Source organism: Beta vulgaris, chromosome 8 (genome assembly GCF_026745355.1).
Source record: "Beta vulgaris subsp. vulgaris cultivar EL10 chromosome 8, EL10.2, whole genome shotgun sequence".
NCBI lineage: Eukaryota > Viridiplantae > Streptophyta > Magnoliopsida > Caryophyllales > Amaranthaceae > Beta > Beta vulgaris.
In genome coordinates, this window is record NC_079209.1 from 3,726,559 (window position 1) to 3,742,006 (window position 15,448).

Sequence of the window (15,448 nt, forward strand, 5' to 3'; positions counted from 1 at the left end):
AGTAGGAGAAGGCCAAATCGATCGAGGCGACTAGTCCGCTTTCTTAACCCTGCAGCGGGCTCATCACAGAAGACCGATGGCGCTGCCATCTCTTTATGTTCTTCGGACTCCCAGCTTATGTGGAGTCTGGAGTATACTCCTTGTTCTCCCACTCCCGGAGCAGGGGTAGGAGGGCCCTTCTCAGCCGTTCAAGGCTAAGACCTTCACTGAGCTCCACAAATCGGAGAAGAATAAAAGGTGGATGGGGGTTCTACGACACATCGACTTCCCAGCCAACCGGAAACACATCTATACCACCTGGGGAAAAAACGAGACAAATGAGATTTACCACTCTTGGCTCGATTAAGTTTGTTCTAAGCTTCACTTATCACAGTCCGAGTAGCTTTCTTGTTTATACAACTTTCTAAAATTCTCTTGTTTTGATAGTTATCTATCCGAATGGCAAACATCGTAAAAACTGAGTGAGTTTGGACGAGGAGGTGGAGGACCTGAGGACACATGCTAAGAAGCATTTCACCGAGATCTATAATGCGCATAAGGCCAAGAGTATGATGAGTTCAAGCTCGATGATGCTCTGAAGGCAATAGAGAAGGATCAAAATGACTTCCAAGCCGAGCGGGGACAGTGGTAAATGAGAAGTCGGACCTCGCCATTGCCCGTGACGCTGCTATTCTGGCCAAGGATGATGTAGAGGCCAAGCCAAAGAAGGCCAAGGTGGATCTGGCCGAGTCTAAGGAATTATTGAAGAAAGTTGAGGAAAAGTTGGACAAGTCCGAGGAAGGTTGGTTTGCAGAGTGGCAGCAATTTTAGGCCTCCTTCAACTATAACAATTGATACATTTCTCAAAGCGATTTGTTTTTTTATTAATTAAGATTAGCCTCACTAATCTTATTAATTAGCCTAATCATGATTAATTGGCACTAATCTCGTTTAAGTGTTTCTTAATTCTGTTTAAGTAGTTAATTAGTATTAATCACATATTAACAATGAGGCGGGACATCGCTCCCAAAAGATGGGGGAGGATCGGGCTTTAGAGCAGCTGAGAGGGTGTTGATCGAAGCTCATCCGAATCTGATTTGGGTCGAGGTTTGGTCCAAGTACAAAGAGGTCTACGACGCCGAGATTGCTGACATCCCGGCGGAAATTAACTTGGACGAGGCTGAAGATGAAGATGATGATGACCAGGGGGCTGAAAATGCTGAGAGCGTCTCCGACATCCCCCATTCTTCTTAGCCTTGTTCGGTCCTTGTACTTAGTCAATTTCTCGTGCTTTTCTTTGTTAGCTTTTATTTCAGCTCGGCTTATATTGTAACCAAATTTTAATTGGCTAAGTAATGAAACTCTGCTGAACCGTACTTCTTCACTTTTCGTTTGTTTGTTGCAATACTGTCTGATTAACTTGCATATCCGATTGGCTAGCTTCTTGTTTCTTTCTTTAATAACTGGACAAGTTAATATTTCATGATTATATCATTTTATCTTTGCGATCCGACTGGTTAAGTCTTTGCGATCCGACTGGTTAAGTACTTATCACTGAATTCGTAAAATTTTTATGGATTGGTTAAGTCGTTTCATTTATGATTGGTTAAGTACTATAATCCGAGTGGTTACAAAATGAGCCAAAGTACAAATAGTTCCTTGGCTACCACATATTATTATGTCCCTATTGCAAGTAATAAACGTTATACATAGAACCTTTTTAAGTTGTCAATATTCCATGGTCAAGCGAGGGGAACGTCTTCTGATAGGAAACCATCTTTTAGAAATAAAATACCACTAAATCACCTTTTATCAAAATTTTTGGTTTGCAGTCACCGCTTGCTGAAATCTTTCCAATGACCTAATGGTGTGACGCTTTTTTCCCATTACAATTCACGTCTGTTCTTCATCTTCTTCATGCGGAAAAAGCACACCAAAACAGGTGGTGTTACTTATACACCAGAGTTATTCCAAAAAAATTATGCATTAGGGTTTGAGGGGGATTATATACATCATAGCTTAACCGGCAAGAAAGATATAATCGCACCTTTTCCTTTTTTGGTGCAATCGCATCTTTTTTATTTACCTTGTGTTAATTGTGAGACAAATTAAAGCAAAGTTATTACTGATGAGACAAAGAAAACGACATGAGTTCCTTGTGTCTATCCTCACCAAATGAAAGACTGTAGGTTGCGATCTATGACTACTCCAAAACAGGAAAAGCATTCTCCTTTACTTGCCATCTGGTGTTTTTGTTTTAGCATGTATTCATGTATTGATCAGATGGATCCACGCACAGTTGACCCTTCATGAGGATGAATCTTTTACTCCTTAACTTTTGGCTGTCAATCAAATATGTAATGCTAACTTTTCCATATTGTTTCTTCCTACAAATTATTATTTTTCCACTTTTCTCAAGGACCCCCCTATTGATAATTTTTTGACCCATATGAAAAAGCAGACCAAATGGATAAGTACTACTAGTATGACATTGAGGCTATACTTTGATCCATTTTGTGTCAATTTTGTTCAAGAAAAGTAGAATTATTTTGGAGATATATGTAATTTGGTGGGTTCTTCTTTGAGGAACTAATAGATACTCCCTCTGTCTTTTTTTATTTGCTACAAGCACTTTTTCACAAAGACCAAGGAAAAGGGTGGGGACCACTGTACAGTGGGTGTGCAGTGGGTGTTTTGAAGAAAAGTAATTGTGGTTAATTAAGTTGTGAAAAAGCAGATTAGAAGGCAAAAAAAAGAGTTGGCCCACATTTTTTTTAAGGTAGGCGCCACTTTTATAGAAAGAGGGATTTCATTTCCCTCCAAAATTTTTATACAACATACAACTAAAATATTCTGTTACAATTATACAACCAAAGGGAACTAAAATTTTCCCTCCAAAATTTTAAAGGTAGATTACATAACAGGTATTGAAATTTTACCCAAAAATTCGAACTTAAGGGGGAATTGAATTTTCCCCCAAAAACATGAAAAAAATCCTAACAAATTGTGGACTATATATACACAACCACTTTTACACTTGCATTTATTATTTTCACCACTTCCATCAACATAACCAAAGAGACCAACCAGCAGCCAGCCACCAACCATCAAAGACACCAACCAGCAGCCTAAACCACCATAAAAAGCACCGACCAGTAGCCATTTCCTTGGGGGGGGGGTTTGGGTAGATTAACTCTCAGAGCAAAATCATCATAGAGTTTTATACAAGCCATTTCTGATTTCATAGCTTCACTTGAGGAAAGTGTGGAAGCTTTCTCAGCTTGAACATGTCTGGCATCCATAGCTTAGCTATGGCCCCCCTAGACAGTTCTACTGATAACACTTCAACACCATCCCCATCAGCTCTTAATTCACCACCAACTTACCCAAGTTTTGATCTGAATGACCCACTGCCAGAACCAGAACCAGTACCACAACCAGTACCAGAATTACAAGTTCAACCACAACAAGAGGCCTTTGATCTTAACAGAGCACCAGCAACATCAAGTGAAGAAGAAGAAAATTACTTCACAGCAATGGAACATGGGAATGATGAAGAAGAGTTGTGGCTGAATGGTTAGATGATGATCAGATGTACACTCTCAGAATATAATTGGACAGATAGTGAATCAGAGGAAGAACATGAAGAACATGAAGAACAGCAACAGCCAGAAATAGTGGTCAACAGCACACATTTTTTGCACAACAATCAAGATGTCATGTTGCAAACAGGCTACAACAAGTAGCTTACACAAAATTTAATGGCAATTCACTATACCTCAAGGGGCTATCAAAAAAATTGCCATTGAATTGAATACTTCAAGGTGGACAATTGGAAGAATATGGAAGAATGTAAGACAACAACTTCAAGAAGATGCAAGAATAGATGTGAATCACAGAAAAACAGGGAGGGTAGGAAGAAAACGAATTCAATTGATCCTCAAAGGTTAATGGCAATTCCTCTAAGAAAGAGGACTACTATAAGAGCAACAGCAGCACCCTAGGCATACACAGGTCTACATTGCACAGATTGGTGAAAAGGGGGCAATCAAAAAACACACTAATGCCATAAAACCACATCTGACTCAGCACATAAAATTGCAAGGGTGTTGTGGTGTTTTGGGTTCTATCATACCAAACACTATCCAAACAATACCAAAATTCAGCAACATGTATAATTTGGTGCATGTGGATGAGAAATGGTTTTGCATGAGCAAAATTTCTCAAAGGTACTACCTAGCTCCTGGTGAAGCAGAGCCATATAGAAGATGCAAAAGCAAGAGGTTCATTGTCAAAGTGATGTTCATAGCTGCACTAGCAAGGCCACACATAGCACCAAGTGGAGAGGTCAGTTTTGATGGGAAGATAGGAATCTTCCCATTCATAGAAGAGTGGCAGCAAAGAGGTCAAGTTGTAACAGAGATGCTGGGGTGATTGAAACCAAAGCTCAATTAAGCATCACAAAAGATGTCATAAGGGAGAAACTCATAAAGCACATACTGCCATCTATAAGAAACAAGTGGCCAGATAATGGATGCAAGCAAATATGGATTGTCCAAGACAATGCAAGGCCACACATAGCAAGTAATGATGAGCAGTTCATGTTGGAAGCACAAAAAGATGGTTTTGATATCAGATTAATCAATCAGCCAGCACAGTCACCAGATATGAATGTGTTAGATCTTGGTTTTTTTAATGCAATTCAAACCTTAAAAGATCAAATAGCACCTAGAAGTGTGAAACAGTTGGTGAAGGCAGTGAACAAGGCATTTGACAACTATGATCCTAAGCTATGCAATCATATTTGGTTAACTCTACAACAAGTGATGAAGGAGACTCTAATAGTTAAGGGTAACAACAATTACCACATACCACATATGGGGAAGAAATCACTTGAGAGGAGGGGTGAGTTACCAACAAGTATTGTCATTAGCCCACAATTAGTAGAAGAGAGCAGAAAATGGGCAGAAGAAGGTCATCTTGAAGATGATCAAGAAGAAGCAAACTATGGGGATGAAGATTCAGATGATGGTATTGGGATAATATAAAGCAAAAACAGCAAGCAATAGGCATTTGAAGGCCAATTTTTTGGGCATTAGAGTGCAAGAACATTTTGTAAGTAAAATACAACATATATAGGTTGTTAAACATTTTGTATATGTAGTTAAAAACATTTTGTACTAAACCTTTACATTTATAATATGTAAACATTTTGGGTTATGTTAAGTTAAAAAAGAAAACAATCCATATAACATCCATAATAAAACAGTTAGTAAAAAAAACAGTTCATATAACATCCAGAAAAATACAGTTAGTAAACATTTTGGGTTATGTTAAGTTAAAAAAATATGTAGTATTTCATGTGAAGTAAAAAAAATAGTTCATGTGAAGGGAGGGTGAAGTTAAGAGCAAAACAGGGTATCATTGTATCAAACAAATGATTGAGAAAAAAAGGAAATCTAATTAAACATTTGTGCAAGAAAAATTCAATCAGATTCCATTTTTTTCTCAATCATATTTAAGACAAAATGATAATGAAGGCCAATTTCAAGAAAACACAGATGAAGGCATGATTTAAGTTCCTCTCAGGGAGTCCCCACTCATCCATATTACTCAACACATGCTATTAAAACAGAGGAAAAGTTGAAAAGAAAGAGCAAAAAAATTGGTGGCAACATGAGTATACTGGTCTTAAAAGGCATAATGTCCATAGTATAAATCATCTGACCTCATTCATCATTGAGGAACATAGTGCACCTCTCATGTAAACTTTCTATATGTCATTAAAATAAAATTGGACAGCCAAACAAAAACCAAAATATAACACAAATGCCTCATCAATTCTTTATACTACAATTCTATTCATTTTACCACTGATTAAATGCAAAATGGAGTAACAATTTGGATGTAACATCCTATTTCATCATAGAGGATCACACCAACACACACACAAATAAAGGCAAATGAACATATATATAACAAAATATCATATAAACAGAACAACTCAAGGCTAAAATGAACATGTTCTAACAGATGAAGGCAAAATATCATATAAACAGAACAAATGAAGGCTAAAATGAACATGTTTTAAAAGATGAAGGCAAAATATCATATAAACAGAACAAATGAAGGCTAAAATCAACATATATTTACAGATCAAGGCAAAATATCATATAAACAGAACTAATGAAGGCTTAAATCAACATGTTCTAACAAATGAAGTGAAAATATCATATAAACAGAACAACTCAAGGCTAAAATGAACATGTTTTAACAGATCAAGTGAAAATATCATATAAACAAAACTAATGAAGGCTTAAATCAACATGTTCTAACAAATGAAGTGAAAATATCATATAAACAGAACAACTCAAGGCTAAAATGAACATGTTTTAACAGATCAAGTGAAAATATCATATAAACAGAACAACTGAAGGCTAAAATCAACATGTTTTAAAAGATAAAGGCAAAATATCATATAAACCGAACTAATGAAGGCTAAAATAAACATGTTTTAACAGATCAAGTGAAAATATCATATAAACAGAACAACTCAAGGCTAAAATGAACATGTTTTAATAGATGAAGGCAAAATATCATATAAACAGAACTAATGAAGGCTAAAATCAACATATATATACAGATCTAGGCAAAATATCATATAAACAGAACTAATGAAGGCTAAAATCAACATATATATACAGATTAAGGAAAAATATCATATAAACAGAACTTATGAAGGCTAAAATCAACATATACATACAGATCAAGGAAAGATATCATATAAACAGAACTAATGAAGGCTAAAATCAACATATATATACAGATCTGGGCAAAATATCATATAAACAGAACTAATGAAGGCTAAAATCAACATATATATACAGATCAAGGAAAAATATCATATAAACAGAACTAATGAAGGCTAAAATCAACATATATATACAGATCAAGGCAAAATATCATATAAACAGAACTAATGAAGGCTAAAATCAACATATATATACAGATCAAGGAAAAATATCATATAAACAGAACTAATGAAGGCTAATAAAATCAACATATATTAACAGATCAAGGCAAAATATCATATAAACAGAACAACTCAAGGCTAAAATGAACACGTTTTAACAGATCAAGTGAAAATATCATATAAACAGAACAACTCAATGCAAAATAAACATAAATTAAACAAATCAAGGCAAAATAAACAGAAATTAAACAAATCAAGGCAAAATAAACAAGTTTTGAAACAGATCGAGGTATAAACAACATGCGTATAAACAAATCGAGGCAAAAACATGAAAAAAACACAAAAACCTAAACATGCAATCTAATCAAACGCAACCCCACAGGCAAAGCATGTTAAAAAAACTTCCTAAAATTATAAAAACAAAGATTTAAGTTAAGGAGTGGACCAATCTGAGTCAAAATTTGAAAGGGGACTCTTCGAAACCATTTCAAGATGGTTTTTATACCAAGAGAGGTAAGCTCGCCATGATTTAAAGCCTTCCGGAGGTGGATCTTCCAACTTTTCAGGTTTTTTGCCCTCAAATACACCACCAAATTGAAGATCTGGTGGTTTTCTTGAAGGCGCGCCACAAACAACAAAACGAACCAAAATCCAAGGGTTTTTTTGCAACCCTAGAATTTTTAGCCTCCGCATCTAACTCGTCCATCAAATCAAAGAGCCGTTTCTTTGATTTCGGAGTTAACTCATCCATGAAATATCCAAAATCACTCAAAATACCCAAGAAACAGGGGACTCGTTTTATGAAATCACTCCAAAATGACAAAATCTAGGTTTATAATGATCGCAGAATAGAGTAGATAATTAATCTACTGTATTTTTCAACAATTTTGGAGTAAAAAACCCTAGATCTGAGGGTTTGAAGAAGAAGAAGAGAGAGGAAAGTGACAGTCAGAAGGAGAGAGAGAGTCAGAAGGAGAGAGAAGAAAATGACGGAAGTTATGAGATTAGGGTTTTGGAGGAGTAGTTATAGGGGTTGGGGTAGGGTTAAATGGAGGAGTGGGGTAATAAATAGAGTTAGGTGGGTTGGGTAGGTTTAGGGAATTTGATTAAGTGGGCTAATTTTTTGGGCTGAACTTTTGGATGTTTGTTTTATTAGCATTTGTAGTAATGTTGGCAAATGTAGCAAATAATAAGAGACACACCTAAATGGCAAAATGTAGCAAATAAAAAAAGACGGAGGGAGTATATAAGTGTATATATTATATATAGAACCAACGTAATTCAAGGACAAATGAGTTAAATTACTTCATGATATTGAGAATTAGACTAAGCAAAATACTAATTATTTGTAATTAATAATAATCAACAACTAATGGATTAAAACTCAGCACAATAAGAAAAGCACTGAAAAACACTCCGAATAACGTGGAATAACCCGAGCACCCGGAGAAAAAACCCAATAAGCAAGCACATTTGATTATGATTAATGGCTAATAGTAACAATGGATGAAAAATACAAGCATTAATGAATGACTTTAATGTTATTTTCGCTCTCCTCCTTCACTAAACCCTAGAAAAATTTCACTTTTTGTGAATAATAACCTAAAACATGAAAGAATGAGGTTTATATACTTTAAGAAGAATAAAACAATTTAAGAGTCGAGATTAGAACTTAAACCCGTAAAAAATCCCGACATATCTAGATTATCCGGACGAGCGTGAAGAAAAAGCACTCCCGAGCTTGAGGTATCCAGCTCGGGTGCATGGAGAAGGCAAAGCGAAGAACTAAAGGCTGGTCGCCCGAGCTGCAATAACTGTAAGTTCTATTGCCTATCAATCGTAGAATAATAGCAAACAAATATAGAATATCAAATAAGAAAGCAGGAAAATCACACCAGAAACTTTTTACGTGGAAACCCAAGAACTGGGAGAAAAACCACGAATCTGCACTAGGAATCGATGAATATTCAAGAAAGATTACAAAAAGCACTCCAAGAACTCTCTCTATTGCTTTTTCTCTCTCTAATATGTGAATAATGATGAATAATTACATTAATCTCGTAATTAGGGCACCTATATATACCCCTACTAAAGAAAACGCATTTTCGGAACTCAAAACCGCGTGAAAATAAGCCCCGCCCGATCAGGTCGGGCGAGACCCGCCCGATCGGGCACTTCAATCCTACGCCAAGTTGCTCTCGGGCCCGATCGGGCGAAGACACGCCCGAGTGGTGTCCCGCCCGATCGGGCAAAGTGGCCCGATGCCATCGGGCGAAGCACAAAACACGCTGGGCTGAAATCGTTGCGCGCCCGATCGGGCTTCATCGCCCGATCCGATCGGGCGAAACGTAAAACAGCCATAACTTCTTCGTTTCTCAGCGGAATTGGGCATATGACCTATCGTTGGAAAGCTCTCGGAACAAGCTATCACCTCCACTTTGAATCACCTCAAAATCATTTTTAGATTGAAAGATATGGCCATTCAAAGTTAGCCTTATGCCCAATATGACGTTTTCTTTCTACGCAACCTCATCTCCACACCCATACACCTCCATGAGCCTCATATCACGCCATATACCCAAAAATAACTCACGTCGGGGCCCCCTTGCTGAATCCCGTCCGAGCTCCTGGGGAACGAAGACTTGTTCAATTTTCCTTGCATGTTTCCGCAACTTCACATTGCCCCAAGCCCCCAACACATGATTGTATCTAAAATTTATTGGAATATTATATAAGGATTTCATGAATATATGAGAAATAATACAAAGTAAATTAGATGTTATGACTTGTGAGAAATATATATTTCACATTTAGTTGTTTAAATAATACGAAGCTTAGCAGTTAGCATTTAGCAACAACGGAATATTATGGTAAATATATAACTAGAAAGCTTGAAATAAAATACTTTAAAACTTTATAATTTTCTGTATGAGATGATAGTTATCATTTTATTTTATACTATTTTTCCAAAAAAAAAAATCAACATATAATATACTTGATTTGATGTATTCCATCTTCATCCAACCCTAAATTATATTGTACAACTAATAGTAAAACCCGTATTATGCATAGCAAATAATTCCATTGTATTATTTTACACATATCATTGAACATTCATACTTACTTTTTACCCACTTTTCCAAATTTATTTTGAACTTGTGGGATTCATAATCAAATTTTTTCCTTTTACATGCTCTTTTGTAAGCAAATGAGAATATCTTTTACAAGGTTAAATTAGTTTTTGTTTATTTACTTATTGGAGTTTTCAGTCTATCTATTTGTAATTGAACTTTTCTTCTATTTCTAGTCAAACATCCTTACATATACTGTCTTTTCACTTTTACTTGCAATTCTTTTTATTATGACAATATTAAATTAATTGTACAATAATTACTACTTTTATAATTGAATTCATCATATCTCTCTTAATCACATAAGACTCGTTATTCATTTATCTTTATCTCTTTTTTTTCCTTGGTTCATTTGCCTTCCCTTTTGTTGCATGTAAATTTGAACATATAGGAAATATTATTTAGAAAATGTTTAGATAAGCATGGGCTAATTGCCATAACTTGTCAGCACATTAATCAAATATTAATAGTGTTTGGTAAGATAGCCCAATAAATATATATATACAAATTACAAATCCAAATTAAGAGGCTGGTGAGTAGGTCAAAGCCCACGAAAGACTAGAAAGTGTCAGTCCCAAGTATGACCCTCATCAATTAATCAATTACAATTATGCTTTTTTTAATTCATAAGAGGTAATCAATCACAATTGTTTAGTACACCCTCTGTTTTTTTTTTTTATCTTTCCCACTTGGAATCTTGACACTATTCATGCATAGAGGGAATCTTCTCAAATGTTCTCAATTTATAAGAAAAAACATAGTCATGTGGGGTCTTGTTTGATTCGTCTCAATTAGTACTTTTTTTTTTTGAATACGTCTCAATTAGTACTTTATTAATATTCAATCGTTATAATTTTTACTAATATATAATGAAAGATATTTAAGTTTTAAAACGTGCATTGGAAGACGCGCACAGGAAAGTAAGAATGATAAAAAAAAACAGAGGGAGTAACTCGTAATAATCCTCTTATTATGAGTGTATATAAAAAATAGTTTTGCATGGTAGTATATGTTTATAATTAATTTAAATACATTTAGGCTATGTTTAGTTCACCTTATTTTTGCTTATTTCAGATCTAATCAGATCAGATCAGATCAGAAAAATAAGTTCAGATTAGATCAGATCATGCTTATATTTAAAAATCATTATTACTATTAAATGTCTTTAATTACATATTAGTAAAAATTATAATAATTGAATATTAATAAAGTACTCATTGAGACGAATCAAACAATACCACACATGACTATATTTTTTCTTATATGTTGAGAAAAATCTAAAAGATAAGATCTTGTAAATCAGATCAGATCAAATCAGATCAGAAAAAATAAGTTCAGATCAAACCAGTTAAGTTCAGATCAGAAAATTTCAGGTGAACTAAACATAGCCATATATTCAAAAAATTAAAATAAACAAAAACAAAAATTAAGCATATGTTATCTAATTTATGACAAATTATATTGTTCTTTTGTCGTTCCTATTATTTAGTGTCACCATTTTTAGTTACTTTCACTATCTCCCTTTTTATGGTCAATTTTCAAAAATTTTGACCTCACTTGCTATGAAATAATAATAATCATGTCTGGATTATTGGTTTTTAATTTTTTGAAACTATATTGCCTATTATTATTATTATTATTATTATTATTATTATTATTATTATATATATATTATTATATATATATATATATATATATATATATATATATATAGTTTTAGAAAGAAAAATATCAAATATCTATTATATAAGTCAAGTGAGGAGGTGTGGTGTCCCTCTTTAAAATGACTAGAATACCCTATAATAAACTAAAACAACGTTTTTTTATAAGAATCAATGCTACTTGCTATATGAAATAAGTCAAAAATAAAATATGCAATCACCATTAATAACTTGTCTTGATTGATAAAATCAATTCACGAAATTAATTAGAATCTTCAATTAAAAAAAATTAGTGATATATCCTGACAACATAATACTTCGTATTTACAAAGTTCAAGCAATATGGTTTATTAACATTTACAATCGTTAAAGAACTATACTAAAGCCGCTGACAAAGAATTATTAAATCTCGAACAAATTTTTCTAACAGTTAAAATTCAGTCACCTTTAGTTCAAAAAGATAATAACATCTACAAAAAAAACTCAATATTTTAAATCACTACCAAAATAATTTTAGATTAAAAAAATATATGTCTATTCGTACATAAGATTGTCGATGCACGCAATATATCTTAATTGGATCAATGGATGATTCTTTTATACTGATGTTTGAGTTCGAGATATCAAAGCTATTTTATTCTAAAAAGATGTACGGGGATGAATCAACAACGGATGATTTGACTCTTGTCCCATCTTTCCTAGTATGGTTTAGGGTTGAATTCTTACTCCAAGCATTCGCTTGGGATTTAAGGGGAGGAGGGGGGTCGGGGTGTCTGACTTGTAATGGACCTCTGGGTGAGGATCCTGTACGAGAATAGCCTAGAGTAATTTTTCTTACCAATTTTTTTTAAAAAAATGTAATCGTTTGTATCACATCACATATCCGATACCACCCTTGGAGAGTACATAGATAACAAATTTGAAGTGATACCTTGAATACCAATTACCAACCCTTAATTATGCACTAGTTAGGGCCTTTTCATTTGGAGTTACTTTAATAATGTTAAAGTGTAAATTGGCTTTGTGCACCAAAAGGGAGGAAGAAAAAGTCTAAATTGGCTCTAAATAGTTACATAGCTGTTTGAAGGGTTACATAATTGGAGAATATCTCTGTTCCACAAAGCAAGTGGTCTTAAGTGGGTGGTCACTTTCTCTTTGCACATATCAAGCAAAACTTTCAAATTCTATGACAAAGTAAATCCCTTTATAGTGCGCCCACTATGTATTATAAAATTGATGTTATGATAATGGAGTTTGTTGTCATAATAGGATAATAGTAACTCCACTACTTGAATCTCTAGCTTCTACGGAGTAATGTAACCAACCCTAATGATTAATTAGTGTTTGATGGACATCAAAGCATTTGCTATCGTAGGAAGTGCTCTTTTCCTCACCACTTACTGTTTAAGTGTCAAGGGCGGCTTTGATTCTTTCAATTACCACTCTTAAGTCTTAATGTTCCTTTTTATGTTGTTATTAATCATACAAGTGGACTTGTTTATGTTTGTCAAGGCTGAAAAAAATGGAAACTGATTATACCATATTGACATTGTCTAAGGTGCATGTATTGTATTTGGTAGTTTTTTTGTTTTTGTTTTGATAGATCAAAATGATTTAGTCTTTATTCTTTATTGGAGTTTGTTTCATTACATGCCACAAGGAGATAAAAGTGTATACTTTCAGTAGTGACTTCATAATTTTCACATCCATATAATTAAAATGATTAGTAATGACATATGTATTATAAGAATGAGTTGATCCATTATTACCTATATATGTAAAGTTGATCTACTGGTATTATAAAATTAAAGTTAACTACTTTATGTACTACAGTTTTGGTAATTGAATTCGATGATTGCAAACTGCAAGAGAGAGTATGGCCTTTATGGCTTTATGTAGACTTGCATAGATTTGCATATCGCTATATATATAGTACGTACATTCTTAATGTATATAGTACATTAGTAAGTAGCAACCTAAATATATTTGTTATCTTTTTTTAGGAATCCGATCAAGATAACAATTGAAAACATCAAAACAAGAAACAAAAGCTAGAATATAACAACATGAATACAAGGTGGAAATCACTCGGATTAGGCCGTTCACGAAAGGCATTAGTGATGATCCCCCAAGCAATTGTTTTCCGGCCAACAAGTAGTTGCTTACCGAGCTCCGTAACCATAAGCACACCAAAGAGCACAACTTTTCCTGAAACTTAGCTTGTTTTAGGTTTACTTACAATATTTAGGTTTTTCCTTTCCGCTAATGTCAAAAAAAGGAGCGCGGCTTTTACTTATGTTACTCTCGAGTCCCATCATTCCTTAAATTACATTGCGCAATGGCACACACGGTTCCCAATTTCCGGCCTCTCCGATCACCTCGCATTTATGCATATTCTTTCATGATTTTTTGTTGGTTAACAAGGAACTTCAATGCTTAAAAATTTAAAATGTTCTTACAATCCAAGATATAAATATCTATACAATAGTTAGAGGGATATTCTTTTATGAACAAAAACCAACTGTTTTCCTAATCAATAACTAGCTGTGTAGATTATAATTTACCAATTTTTACTTGTTACTATTAGATTATAGATACAAAGATTACCTGAGTCTATTCTCTCATAGGTATAAAGCAAAGGGCTTAAAAACTTTTTTATTCAAAAAAAACTCAAAGCACACAATTGTTTCCTTGTACTCTCACGTCACACAATTATGGAAGTATTAAAATGTTGTGGTCTTTGTGGACATGTTGATGGTGTCTATGAGATAATCGTTCTATGAACATTTCAATGTTGTGTTACAATAAAACTAGTTATTAGGTCCGGTCTAGTTATTTCCCGAAAAAGGAAAATATACATTTATTAATATTGCACTTTAAAATGACAACACTATGTATCACTTGGTTTAGTGGTAATACTTTAGTATAAAAACTTGAAGTCATGAGATCAAATCTTATATAATGCAATTTCTAAGCTTTTTTTAATTGTACACTAGTGTGTGGCCCGAGCATTGTCCCGGAGGACTATTATTTAATTTGTTGTATGGTTTAACTGTTGTTTCTATTGTTTATCGTATGATTTCCTTTTTGTCATTTGTAATACCAATCGTGTGTGTCAAAACAATAATCATTACTTTGACATTTTTTAACTAAATACTCCCTCTGTTTTTTTTTTTATCTTTCTCACTTGGAATCTTGACACTATTCATGCATAGAGAGAATCTTCTCAAATGTTCTCAATTTATAAGAAAAAACATAGTCATGTGGGGTCTTGTTTGATTCGTCTCAATTAGTACTTTATTAATATTCAATCGTTATAATTTTTACTAATATATAATGAAAGATATTTAAGTTTTAAAACGTGCATTGGAAGACGCGCACAGAAAAGTAGGAATGATAAAAAAAAACAGAGGGAGTACAAATTTGCAACCATATATACTGTCATTGATTAACATAATTATAACTTTTTATTTGTCATAATCAGTTTAACTTTTTAATTGCATGACTTGCTCTACCCATCTACCCGACGTTTAACCCAAACCTACTTGACCAAATCGAATTATGCTCCATTTCCAGTTAGTTCCATGACTAACTAATTCACACACCAGCATCAGTATAATAAACATAAAAGTGGGTTGATGTACTCAAAACGATCTTAAGGCCGGTATAATCTATCTAGAAAACAAATAAAAGCGAAACAATGT